General features: G+C 37.4%; 1 protein-coding gene across 7 annotated transcripts in view; it reads right to left on the bottom strand.

The window, feature by feature from the left end:
* Nucleotides 1-15,257, bottom strand: part of INPP4B (inositol polyphosphate-4-phosphatase type II B) — a 583,153-nt gene that overhangs the window by 56,333 nt on the left and 511,563 nt on the right. The window lies entirely within an intron of this gene.

Below are 15,257 nucleotides of genomic sequence, written 5' to 3'. Positions count from 1 at the left end.
TATCCAATTTTTTTTGCCAGATTATGGGGACGCTTAGAAGCCATTGTAACAATTTAGATTGTTACTCTGCAATAAAAAACAGGGGGTTATTGGAAGATATTGAAGAGTGACATGATTCGATTTTCATTTTTAAAGGTCGCTTTGGCTGTTGTGATCAAAAAAGACTACTGAATGAGGTTGAGAGAGGAAACAAAGAGACGGGGAGGTTTTGTCATAATCTGGAAGCAAGAATAACAAGGATTTGCACAGAGTGGTAGCAATACAGGTGGACAGAGCTGATCATACATTTCGAAAATACAGCCAATGAAATCTTCTGGGGTGTGAGAAAAAGAGAAGAGTCAAGGGTGACTCCCATTTTTTTCTGAAACAACAAGAAGTTAGAAATGATAAAAACTGAAATGGAGAAGATAGTAGGAAGAATAAATTTTTAGAGGCACATCAGGAACAGAGTTTGAGGTGTTGAGCAGGATATATAAATTTAGGGAAGAGAGATGGGCTGGTGATGCAGGTATGGAGGTGGATAATTAAAGGATGGTATTTAAAGCAATGAGGCCGTTCAACAAGGGAGCGGAGTAGACATCCATGGACTAAATCCTGGTACCCTCAGCATTTAGAGGTCAGAAAGATAATGTGGAATCAGTAATGGAGGTTGAAACACAGCAGCCAGGGGGGCAGGAGTGATCACAGAAGAGTAGGGTGATGGCCTGGAAGACCAGTGATGAAAGAGGGAAAAAATAACCATCTCAAACCTATTACTAGATCAAGTAGGATGAGGACAGAGAACTGAGCATTGGCTTTGACAGGTAGAAAACCTGACAAAACCAGTTTCAGTGAAGTTATGTGGCAAAGGCTGACTAGAGCAGCTGACTAGAAAAATGGGGGGAGAAAAATTAAAGACAGTAACCTTCAAATTCCACTTTTGTCTGCTTTTTGGGGAACATTTCCAACTTTCAGGAAGTCCTGCATGATAACATATTTTTCCTGTGTACTGACAATCCCCTTTACTCATCTTTTTATATGTCTATGCAAAGCCAAACATATGGGTAACATGTGAAAAATTCCTCAGCCATCTGAATGTTTCTAAATACACATAGTTTGAAACAGACTAAGCAAAATATTTGGATGACTAACAGGATTTTTCATTTGTCTATCTGGATGTCTACATAGTATCAAAGTTGAGATGTCCATAAAACAGAAATTATTACTAAATAAATTATGTCTAAATTATTACTAAATAATTATACTATTTTTATTTAAATTATTAATTTTTTAATAATTAATTTTTAATATTAATTAATTTTATTTAAATTATTAATAAATAATTATTACTAAATAATTTATAGTTCTATTGGAAGGATTGGCATGTGTTAAGAAAATTCTTATATCTTCTGTCATTTTATATCCTTAAGATTGTTAAAAATACCAAAATAATCTATAGTATTCAGATTATTCTTTGTGCTTAGGAAACTTAGACACATGGATTTAGCTTGACATAATAAGTCAAGGTAATCTCACACTGAACAGAATCATGATTACAGCTAGTTGCTTTATATACACATTTCGCTCAGGTCAATGAATGTGTGTTAAACAACAAATAAATAAAAGATAGTACAGTTTTACTATTCTGAAAAATGTTCGCTTCCTTTTACATTCATGTCTAGAGTACTAATGAAATGCAAAACACAGATTTACAATTTGATAGCTAAATCTACATCGTACAAATCTAAGCTAGTGGTTCTCAAATCTTATCGTGCAGCGAACTCCCTGGCAAGGGGCTTGTCAAAACACAGACTGCTGACCCCACAGCCAGATACGGATTTCTCTGAAATGACTCGTATGGATAAAAAATGAGGAGAGGTGCTGAGTGGCAAAGGGGTAGATTGTGCTGGTCAACGCTGATTTGCTCTCATAACTACCTGAACCCTTCCCCATTCTGCTCTTGATTGCTGCCCTCTGATTTACAATTAAGTGTGGGCAATGAGGATTAAGAGGGAGATTAAATGCAAGGAAGAAGCCAGAAGCTAGTATATTTCTCTCTCAATCTCTCGTTTCTTCCGCTGTCTCTGGAATGGGTTGTAGGGCAACTTCTCTGTCCATGGTCCCAGCTTCTGCTGGACAGTCCCCACCAAGAACCTAGATGGGGGTGGGGGAAGGACAGCTTTTGTGCTCTGGTGCCACTACATCCAACTCAGGTCTCTTCCGAACCTGGGTTAGCTACTGCTAGTTTCATGCTACTTATTGCTAAGCGCTGGGTGGCTACATCGCCCTGGTTAATTTCTCCCAAATTTCTTCATGTTTATCGCCAATACTCTGCAGGAAATTCCTAGAATGCTCATTTGCATGACTGGGTTCTGACTACTATGGCTGCTAAGAATTTGGCATTATTTTTCAATTTACCACAGGACAGTCTAGGCTAGCATATCCTTTCTAATTCAGACACCTTGTCTTTACCCGATCCTATTGCAGGTTAATCATAGCCTGACCTCACCCCCAAAGTTTACAGACAGTAGAAAGGGAGACAAGTGATGGGGGAAGGGTCTAACAGTGCCTTTTGTCACCCACAGCTGAACCTCAGTTGACAGAATAAAACCGTAGCCTCTGATGTCACTGTTCTGTGAATGTTGAGAGGCTGGCCTCATGTTAAGAAAGGGTCTCTCTATATGAATGTGAACCTTTCAGAGGAAATCTAGTATTATCACGTGTGGGTAGAAAGGTAATAATTTAGAAATTTACTTTGCAACCTGGGAAACAGTTAACCTGTATCAGAAAGTCCCTATGCTAATCAGAAACACTCAGATCGTCGACTTTTAGTAAGTTGTGCCTGCGTGCGTGTGTGTGTGTCTGTTTGTGTGTGTGTGTGCAATCATATGTCTGCGCATGTGTTTATGTCTTTTGAGATATTTGCCTTACCTCATTTCCTTACTTTATAAATTCAAGTCATTTCCAGAGCCTACCAAGGACTGGGGAGCCAGGCTCAGTTTAGGTGGTAGTGTAAGGACAGAGGGCTCTGAAAAGCAGGGACAAGAAACACCCACCATAACTTATTCTACGAAGTGAAAGCAACATGTTCAAACTCATGGTGGCAGCGAGCCACGCTGTGAGTGTCAACACACGTGGGCTCCAACTGTAGGTAAATAAGCAGAAAGTGATTGAATATTCAGAGGCAGCGTTCTTTGTTTATGGAGCATTGCCCATCTATGCGGCACATGGAGCTGATGCTGTCAGTATTGATTTCATCGCACACTTTCTGGTCTGCAACAGAGCTCATAAAATAACCACTAACTGAAGAGAATATCCATTTAAGTAGTCTTAATTTTCATTGATAAACAGAGCAAATGTGGTGCAATTCTTTTCTCTGATATATGCTCAATATTCCAAGAACTAATTTACATGCTGCTCCTCGGTGATTTTATCCATTTGTAACACAAGATACCTGTTAGCATGTGACAGTGACTGCACTCCCACACTCCCTGGCATCGAACAGTGTGGAAAGTCCAACAGTGTGATAGGTTAAAGACGTTTGCCAAGACCTAGGGCTGATTTCTTCCAGAGCACAATATGTGTTATAAACGTTGTAACTAGTTCTTTCTCAGCAGTAGTCTGATGTGTATCAATTTGTTAATTCATTTCACATGAAGTACAATTATGAATGATATCTTGGTAGTTCCAGTCTTTTCATTCCTTCTAGAAACAAAATCCAATAACTTCATTCAGGGAAGTATTACCACATACTTGTTCTAGAAAGATTATCTTGATTTACTAGAGAGCTCTCTTAAGTTTGAAAAACTGGTTAAATTTTCAATGGCAATATTTTAAAAAGACAAAGTATTAGATATAAGGAATGAGTTGATCCATTCTCTGATCTAACAAAAGCCCGTTTTAGATATTTAACATTGTATTCATAGTCAAGCTTTTCTTTTTCATCTATTTCTGGGAAATCCTCTCATTTGAAGGTTTTCCTTATCCCAGTGGAGTCCTGTTAACTTTTTTTATATTTCACATTATTTTGAGTTTTAATATTTATTATAATTTTCTTTCTAATTTTATCTTTAACTGCACCAGCTTTGCCCCTTTGGTCTATTTTTAAATGAGAGATCAGATAAATCAAAATACTAAAAATAAAAAATGTTAACTGAAAATATAAATTCAAAGGGCACAAAAATAAATTGCATCCTGTTAACTAAATCTTAGCTCAGCAAAAGTGTGCATCAGAGTGTATGGCATGCATGCAAAGATTTTGTGAATTATAGTTAAATAATTACATTAAAAGAATTTGATAAGATATCAAGGAAAACCATGATTGATCTGATTTTGAAAGTTAGTATGGTGGATGTGAACAAAATCTTTCTTCAAGGCTTTTTCCTCTGAAGCCATCAAAGGACCATGGGAGACCTGACGACATTGGTGGACCAGAAGGGGTATAAAGACCAAGCCAGAACTACTCTTTGGACTCTTTTCAAACTTTTTATGCTCAGAACATCAATCTTAAAGAATCAACTGTGACCTTTGGTTGGAATTCTTCAGGTGTTAAAGGGCTTCAGCCAGGCAGGGCAGATTTCTTTTTCTAAAAGCCAGAATACTATCCTTTCCCTTTCAGCTAAGGTTCTGGCTCCGCATCATATGGGAGGCCTGTCCTCTGCTCTCTCTCGGGGCCTCTCACAGGCTTTCTGGCTAGTTCCAGGGGCCTCATCATTGTACTCCTCTCCAGAACCTCTTGGCAGGGTCAAGGGTACGTGCTTAGCCCCTAGCCACCATCTGGCAATTTCAATCTGTCTTTATAATTTCGCTCTCTCTTTGGAAACTAAACTAAAGAAAAACAAAGGGGAAAAACCTTCGTACCTGATACTTGCTTTTAGCCTACTTTTCCACTTCTCTGTTTGTATTCACTTTAACTTTCTTAAGGGGTGGCTTTCACTCTGTTCCTCTACTTGTACAACACGAGTTCTCTCCTTGAATGCCTTTGATGTGGTTTCATCCCATGCTTTTATTAAAACTACTCCATCGAATGTCATCAAATACTCTTAAACACCGAATCTAACAGCTTCTCTTTAATTCTCGTGCTTCTTTCTTCATCAACACATTTGTTATTCTTGGTCACCTTCTCGTGGTTGATATTCTTCTCATTTAGCTATAGTGATGTTCGATGACCCTCAATCTCTAATCATGTCTCCATTTTTTTGTGGGTTCCTTAGTCCTCCTTTCCCTATACTTATGGATAATCTCCCCCATCATGTATTTTTTCTCATTTCCTATGTGGAATACATGGAAAATTATTTAAACAATTCCTCTAAAATTAATTATCTATAAAATATTAGCTTCTTATCCTATTCTCTTATTTCTAAGAATGGAAAGAATGCATAGAAACTTTTCTTTTCCCAGTGCAGAAGTGAAATCTGTGGCAATGCATCACCACACAATGAATGTCAAAAATGATCAAGGAGAAACTAACACTTTTTGAACAACAAAAGCAACAGAAACAAAACCAAATTATTCACAGAAAGGATCAATACTACGGAATAGCAACTAGTATTCTGGAAAGAGATTTAGAGTTAAGGTAGATTATTCCTTGATCACACTGAGTCATTAAAGTGTAAGCTATTAGAAGCAGAGACTGTATCTTATTCATCTTCCATCATTCATAGCGATGGGTACAAAGTTTTACACATAATACGATCTCTACCAATGTCTGCTAAATTGAATGGGAGCCTAAGATTTTTTTCTAAAAAATATTTTGTGTGAGATTGTTATGCTATAGTTGATGAAATATTATATGTAAGACAGGGATATCAAATATTGTGGAGATAGTTGATAACAGCTCACAAAAGGCTGCCTGATTTTCCTTCCTAGCTCACATGCTAGACAGCCCACCCTTATAGTACTCACATAGGAGCCAATAAACGGTAGCATTCCAATAGAACCGTATGAAAATATCCTTCTCCTTTGTTTTGGAAAAAGGACAAGAGAAGGACATTATTATCACAAAGAGAAATGAGAGATTGGAGAGTATAAATTGACCCTTGGTCAGTTAAAGGGGAAAGAAAGAAGCATTTTATCCACCAAAGTCAGGAGCCCCGAATTATGTATGAGATGCGACGCTGACTCTAGACTGTAGAGCAGTTTGCACTAGTGATTTACAGCAGTACTTTATTTGGTTTTATTTTGCTAACCCAAAATTGAAGTGTCTTAATGCTTTAGGTGGGTACAAAAGGGGCCTTGAAAGGTTTCTGAGATCATCAAACCCATCTGGAAGATCAGAGCCAGAAGAGAGAGAAACACTCACACCTGCCCCACGGGAGTTTTGCTGGTTGATCAAAGGGGCCAGTGAATATCACCGGCAGGGCCTGAGGGGAAGTAGCTCCCGATGATTTATTGTGCCTTACAGTCTGGGCAGCGAGAACTACTGTCTGAAAGCTGCATCACTAGGCCAAGAAGATGTGAAGGGAGAAATCCACAACACACGGTACTCAGACAGGCAAACAGACCTCCCAGTCATCAATGGCTCTGTTTGATACCAACTTCAGACATTATATATTTCTTGCTTCAGAATTTTCAGCAAAGATTTACAGGAAAGGGATCACCCATTCTTGGGTTCCTCCTCTGTAACAGGTACTTCTCAGCTCTAGATCCCATGAATCCTCCACGAAAGGGAGAGAGAGAGGCCATTCCAACCTACCAAGCCTTCCACTAATGATCTTTCTGCAGATACAAGGAAAATGGGGTTGGAGGATAGTAATACTTGAATTTGACTGAATATTTCTTCCAAATGAACTTGGGATTTTCAAATACATTAATCTACAAATCACCAGACTATGTTGAACACACTGAAAGGAAATGAGGTACTGTTGTTTAGCAACTTTTAAGTTTACTGCCCTCCCCATTACTAACTCCTAACGGGTGAGTGCCCAGTAAAGCCGACAGAGGTATTAGATAAAAGGAGTCCACGTGTGTAGACTGCTGAATTGAGACTATCAATTGAATCTACTACATATTTAACAGAATTAGAGAATATTTGGGGAAGAATAAATGTTTTAGACCACAAAAGCTATGTATAAGAAGAATAAACAGAAAGATGATAACTATTTGATTGGGAGTGAATATATAGGCTAAAATGATTTATTCATTATATCCTGGTATTGTAAAAGTAGGGGACATCCCTAAGTTTAAAAAAAAATTTGGGGAAGAACGGAAAATTTTTTATTTAAAACATGTAGAATTTGACTAGATCATAAATCGTAAAAAAAACAGGGTGAGTAAATTAATGGACAGGACATCCAAAATGGATGAATAAGTGAAAGGAATATATTTAGAGGGTTAACTTAGCCTTTTAACACTGCTACAAATTATCCCTTGATTTCACTGTGAAAGAAAAATAGTAGATTATATGGATTATAAGTATGTAGTTTTTCCCTCCTTAACAAAGAGCCTAACCCTTATTCCTACTCTTAATAAAGCTTTTAGGTACCTCCTTGAATGGAGTGCAACCCAGTGGTGCTTTAGGTTACAATATTTCTGCATGAGGAAAAACCCTACATATGTTGGTATAATTTCATAGATACGGTTTGGACTTTTGTTATGGAAAATAACCACAGTCACATCATACCTTCATTCTGTGCCAAATCTATGATAGTGTTGTCTCAAAAATATGTTGACATAACAGGAAACAAAATATCAGGAAGAATTCAGTCTGTTAAGACAACTCATTTCAACTAATGAAATAAAATTGATTTGATGCAAAAGTACATCCTGTTTTCAAGCATGAGATATATTTATATATTTCTAAAACAGCTATATTTAATTAGCAATAATTTATATGAGGTCTCATGTTCTTCCAATTTTTAAAACTTACATTCCCATGAAGAGTTTCAATGACTTGAATGTAGGGATTACTTTGTATTTCATATATCAGAAATACTTCAACAATTACTTATACATATTTCTTTTTAGGTGTATAATTGTTTATGTGTAGTATTGATATCTTTCATAGACTTTGCCAACAAACTACTTTTTAATATAATGTATGTTTTGAGTAAGGATGACACAGCATTGGTTCTCAAACATTAGTATGGATCAGAAATGACTTGGAAGGCTTACTAAAACAGATTACAGGGCAAGTTCAATAGACCTGCGGAGGGCCCTGAGAATGTGCATTACTAACAGATTTCCAGGTGACACGGATGCTGCTGGTCCAGGGACCTCACTTTGAAAGGACCCATATAAAGAGAAATCAACTTGTTTATAAAAATTATGGGAATTACTTCCAAATTACAAGTAACTGTAAGAAAATTATCCACCAAAAAGTCACTGGGAGAGCCTTTCCCAGAAGCATGGAGTGACACTTTGTCTTCAGGAACAGGTGTTACTTTATTTTATTTTTTCTTGCCATGGCTTGTGGGATCATAGTTCCCTGACCGGGGAACAAAGCTGTGCCCTTGCTAGTGAAAGCTCGGAGTCCTAACCACTGGACCACCAGGGAATTCCCAGGAAAAGAAGGATGGTGGGAAGCCTGGGTGAAGAAAAGAAGATGAACACAAGAACCAGATTCAAATTACCTGTACTCTTTGAACCCTATTAGGTGAAGCCAGAGTGAGGCCTTCACATAATGACATTGAATTGCTTGTTTTCTAAAAGGAAGACCAATAGAAAGATTAAAGAAAAAATTCCTGTTTTCTACAGGTTCTTGGTGCTCTGGCCAGCTGTAAGGCCTGTGCCTCTGAGGTGGGAGAGCCGAGTTCAGGACATTGGTCCACCAGAGACCTCCTGACTCCATGTAATATAAAACAGCGAAAGCTCTCCCAGAGATTTCCATCTCAACACTAAGACGCAGCTCCACTCAACGACCAGCAAGCTACAGTGCTGGACACCCTATACCAAATAACTAGCAAGACAGGAACACAACCCCACCCATTAGCAAAGAGGCTGCCTAAAATCATAATAAGGTCACAGACACCCCAAAACACACCACCGGATGTGGTCCTGCCCACCAGAAAGAAAAGAATCAGCCTCATCCACCAGAATACAAGCAATAATACCCTCCACCAGGAAGCCTACACAACACACTGAACCAACCTTAGCCACTGGGGGCAGACACCAAAAGCAACTGTAACTATGAACCTGCAGCCTGTGAAAAGGAGACCCCAAACACAGAAAGTTAAGCAAAATGAGAAGACAGAAAAACACAGCAGATGGAGGAGCAAAGTAAAAACCCACCAGACCAAAAAAATGAAGAGGAAATAGGCAGTCTACCTGAAAAAGAATTCAGAATAATGATAGTAAAGATGATCCAAAATCTTGGAAACAGAATGGAGAAAATGCAAGAATTGTTTGACAAGGACCTAGAAGAACTGACCAACAAACAAACAATGATGAACAACACAATAAATGAAATTAAAAATTCTCTAGAAGGAATCAATAGCAGAATAACTGAGGCAGAAGAACGGATAAGTGACCTGGAAGACAAAATAGTGGAAATAACTACCACAGAGCAGAATAAAGAAAAAACAATGAAAAGAATTGAGGACAGCCTCAGAGCCCTCTGGGACAACATTAAATGCACCAACATTCGAATAATACGGGTCCCAGAAGAAGAAGAGAAAAAGAAAGGGACTGAGAAAAGATTTGCAGAGATTATAGTTGAAAACTTCCTTAATATGGGAAAGGAAATAAGTCCAGGAAGTGCAGGGAGTCCCATACAGGATAAATCCAAGGAGAAACATGCCAAGACACATATTAATCAAACAATCAAAAATTAAATACAAAGAAAAAATATTCAAAGCAGCAAGGGAAAAACAACAAGTAACATACAAGGGAATCCCCATAAGGTTAACAGCTGATCTTTCAGCAGAAACTCTGCAAGCCAGAAGGGAGTGGCAGGACATATTTAAAGTGATGAAAGGGAAAACTCTACAACCGAGATTATTCTGCCCAGCAAGGATCTCATTCAGATTCAACGGAGAAATTAAAATCTTTACAGACAAGCAAAAGTTAAGAGAATTCAACACCACGAAACCAGCTTTACAACAAATGCTAAAGAAACTTCTCTAGGCAGGAAACACAAGAGAAGGAAAAGACCTACAATAACAATCCCAAAACAATTAAGAAAATGGTAATAGGAATGTACATATCGATAATTACCCTAAATGTAAATGGATTAAATGCTCCAACCAAAAGACAGAGACTGGCTGAATGGATACAAAAAAGACATAGACTGGCTGAAGGGATACAAAAATAAAACCCGTATATATACTGTCAACTAGAGACCCACTTCAGACCTAGGGACACATACAGACTGAAAGTGATGGGATGGAAAAAGATATTCCATACATATGGAAATCAAAAGAAAGCTGGAGTAGTAATTCTCATATCAGACAAAATCGACCTAAAAATAAAGACTATTACAAGAAACAAAGAAGGACACTACATAATGATCAAGGGATCAAACCACAAAGAAGATATAACAATTGTAAATATTTATGCACCCAACATAGGAATACCTCAATACATAAGGCAAATGCTAACAGCAATAAAAGGGGAAATTGACAGTAACACAATCATAGTAGGGGACTTTAACACCCCACTTTCACCAATGGACAGATAATCCAAAATGAAAATAAAAAAGGAAACACAAGCTTTAAATGACACATTAAACAAGATGGACTTAATTGATATTTATAGGACGTTCCATCTAAAAACAACAGAATACACTTTCTTCTCAAGTGCTCATAGAACATTCCCCAGGATAGATCATATCTTGGGTCACAAATCAAGCCTTGGTAAATTTAAGAAAATTGAAATCATATCAAGTATACTTTTCAAGTATCTCAACGCTATGAGACTAGATATCAATTACAGGAATATACATGGAGGCTAAACAATACACTACTTAATAACCAAGAGATCACTGAAGAAGTCAAAGAAGAAATAAAAAAATAACTAGAAACAAATGACAATGAAAACACGATGGCCCAAAACCAATGGGATGCAGCAAAAGCAGTTCTAAGAGGGAAGTTTAGAGCAATACAATCCTACCTCAAGAAACAAGAAACATCTCAAATAAACAACCTAAACTTACACCTAAAGCAATTACAGAAAGAAGGACAAAAAAAACCCCAAAGTTGAGCTGAAGGAAAGAAATCATAAAGATCAGATCAGGAATAAATGAAAAAGAAATGAAGGAAACAATAGCAAAGATCAATAAATTAAAAGCTGGTTCTTTGAGAAGATAAGCAAAATTGATAAACCATTAGCCAGACTCAAGAAGAAAAAAAAGAAGACTCAAATCACAAGAATTAGAAATGAAACAGGGGAAGTAACAACTGACACTGCAGAAATACAAAAGATCATGAGAGACTACTACAAGCAGCTATATGCCAATGAAATGGACAACCTGGAAGAAATGGACACATTCTTAGAAAAACACAACTTTCCGAGACTGAACCAGGAAGAAATAGAAAATATGAACAGACCAATCACAAGCACTCAAATTGAGACTGTGATTTAAAATCTTCCAACAAACAAAAGCCCAGGACCAGATGGTTTCACAGGCAAATTCTATCAAACATATAGAGAAGAGCTAACACCTATCCTTCTCAAACTCTTCCAAAAAATAGCAGAGTGAGGAACACACCCAAACTCATTCTACGAGGCCACCATCACCCTGATACCAAAACCAAACAAAGATGTCCCAAAAATGAAACCTACAGGCTAATATCACTGATGAACATAGATGCAAAAATCCTCAACAAAATACTAGCAAACAGAATCCAACAGCACATTAAAAGGATCATACACCATGATCAAGTGGGGTTTATCCCAGGAATGCAAGGATTCTTCAACAAACGCAAATCAATCAATGTGATACACCATATTAACAAACTGAAGGAGAAAAACCATATGGTCATCTCAATAGATGCAGAGAAAGCTTTCGACAAAATTCAACACCCATTTATGATAAAAGCTCTCCAGAAGGTAGGCATAGAGGGAACTTACCTCAACATAATAAAGGCCATATATAACAAACCCACAGCCAACATCGTTCTCAATGGTGAAAAACTGAAAGCATTTCCACTAAGATCAGGAACAAGACAAGGTTGCCCACTCTCACCACTATTATTCAACATAGTTTTGGAAGTTTTAGCCACGGCAATCAGAGAAGAAAAAGAAATAACAGGAATCCAAATCAGAAAAGAAGAAGTAAAACTGTCACTGTCTGCAGATGACATGATACTATACATAGAGAATCCTAAAGATGCTACCAGAAAACTACTAGAACTAATCAATGAATTTGCTAAAATAGTAGGATATAAAATTATTGCACAGAAATCTCTTTCATTTCTATACACTAATGATGAAAAATCTGAAAGAGAAAATAAGGAAACACTCCCATTTACCACTGCAACAAAAAGAATAAAATACCTAGGAATAAACCTACCTAAGGAGACAAAAGACCTGTATGCAGAAAACTATAAGACACTGATGAAAGAAATCAAAAATGATACAAAAAGATGGAGAGATATACCATGTTCTTGGGTTGGAAGAATCAACATTGCAAAAATGACTCTACTACCCAAAGCAATCTACAAATTCAGTGCAATCCCTATCAAACTACCAATGGCATTTTTCACAGAACTAGAACAAAAAATTTCACAACTTGTATGGAAACAGAAAAGACCCAGAATAGCCAAAGCAATCTTGAGAAAGAAAAAAGGAACTGGAGGAATCAGGCTCCCTGACTTCAGACTATACAACAAAGGTACAGTAATCCAGACAGTATGGTATGGGCACAAAAACAGAAATACAGATCAATGGAACAGGATAGAAAGTTCAGAGATAAACCCATGCACATATGGTCACCTTATTTTTGATAAAGGAGCCAAGAATATACAATGGAAAAAGACAGCCACTTCAATAAGTGGTCCTGGGAAAACTGGACAGCTACATGTAAAAGAATGAAATAAGGGGCTTCCCTGGTGGCGCGGTGGTTGGGAGTCCGCCTGCCGATGCCGGGGACACGGGTTCGTGCCCCGGTCTGGGAAGATCCCACGTGCCGCGGAGCGGCTGGGCCGGTGGGCCATGGCCGCTGGGCTGGCGTGTCCGGAGCCTGTGCTCCGCAACGGGAGAGGCCCGCGTACCGCAAACAAACAAACAAACAAACAAAAAATGAATGAAATAAGAACACTCCCTAATACGATCCCCAAAAATAAACTCAAAATGGATTAAAGACATAAATGTAAGGCCAGACACTATCAAACTCTTAGAGGAAAACATAGGCAGAATACTCTATGACATAAATCACACCAAGATCCTTTTCGACCCACCTCCTAGAGAAATGGCAATAAAAACAAAAATAAACAAATGGGACCTAATGAAACTTAAAACCCTTTGCACAGTAAAGGAAACCATAAACAAGACAAAAAGATGACCCTCAGAATGGGAGAAAATATTTGCAAATGAAGCAACCGACAAAGGATTAATCTCCAAAATTTACAAACAGCTCATGCAGCTCAATATCAAAAAAACAAACAACCTAATCCAAAAATGGGCAGAAGACCTAAAAAGACACTTCTCCAAAGAAGATATACACATTACCAACAAACACATGAAAGGATGCTCAACATCACCAATCATTAGAGAAATGCAAATCAAAATTACAATGAGGTATCACCTCACAACCAGTCAGAATGGCCATCATTAAATATCTACAAACAATAAATATTGGTGAGGGTGTGGAGAAAAGGGAACCCTCTTGCACTGTTGGTGGGAATGTAAATTCATACAGCCACTATGGAGAACAGTATGGAGGTTCCTTAAAAAAACAAAAATAGAACTACCATATGACCCAGCATTCCCACTACTGGGCATATACACTTAGAGAACCATATTTCAAAAAGAGTCATGTGCCCCAATGTTCATTGCAGCTCTATTTACAATAGCCAATACATGAAAGCAAACTAAGTGTCCATCCACAGATGAATGGATAAAGAAGATATGGCACATATACACAATGGAATATTACTCAGCCATATAAAGAAATGAAATTGAGTTATTTGCAGTAAGGTGGATGGGCCTAGAATCTGTTATACAGAGTGAAGTAAGTCAGAAAGAGAAAAACAAATACCGTATGCTAACACATATATATGGAATCAAAAAACAAAAACAAACAAAAAAAAAACCTGGTCATGAAGAACCTAGGGGAAGGACAGGAATAAAGATACAGATGTAGAGAATGGACTTGAGGACACAGGGAGGGGGAAGGGTAAGCTGGGACGATGTGAGAGAGTGGCATGGACATATATACACTGCTAAATGTAAAGTAGATAGCTAGTGGGAAGCAGCCACAAAGCACAGGGAGATCAGCTCCGCGTTTTGTGATCACCTAGAGGGGTGGGATAGTGAGGGTGGGAGGGAGATGCAAGAGGGAGGAGATATGGGGATATATGTATATGTATAGCTGATTCACTTTGTTATAAAGCAGAAACTAACACACCATTGTAAAGCAACTGTATTCCAATAAAGATGTTTAAAAAAATAATGAAAAAAAATGATCCACCAACGTCCACGTTATAATGAACTTTCCCCATAATTACTAATGCAAAGTAGTTTTGTTTATATTATTAACCTTCTGAGTAATTAACAAACTGAAAATTCATAAGTATTCTGGCTGCCAAAGAATCTCTCTACTTAATTTCATTTTGGCTTTAAAAGTATTTTATTTGAAATAAAATATAAAAGCAGCAGTAAAATTTTCTAACTATAAAATCACACGGACGTGTGCTTATGCCACTGTAATATTTTGAAGCAAGATAACTGTGTAATAAAAAGACCTAAGTACGCTGCTACCTAAGATATTTCAAACTAAGTATCAGAATACAGTTCAGTGAACAAATTGCTAGTGAATAGATGACAGGTAGAGTTTTATTACAGCTTTTGGTAACAAATATTAAGATATTTCCTGCTTTATTAAAACCTAGTTTCTTATTGTGAATAACTAAGTATCTCAACTTATATCTTTATAGTACTTATGGATGAGCTCCAAATACATTCTTTATTCTCTAATTTTGCACTGCTCAAATACGTGCTTAATTTTGTGGGAAAAAGGACGGCAGAACTGAACAATGGCACAAAACAAAACAAAAAACAAAATGTAAAACACAGTTCTATAGGCTTATGCCCCAACATTTTCACATAAATATTGCAATAACTATATTCAATAATTTGCTCCTTAATTTATACCACTTTTTATTACTTGTAAAATTTATATT

Source organism: Leucopleurus acutus, assembly GCF_964270905.1.
Source record: "Leucopleurus acutus genome assembly, chromosome: 4".
NCBI classification, from domain to species: Eukaryota; Metazoa; Chordata; class Mammalia; order Artiodactyla; family Delphinidae; genus Leucopleurus; species Leucopleurus acutus.
Note: the sequence above shows the minus strand (reverse complement) of the source record. Positions and strands in the feature narration are given on the sequence as shown.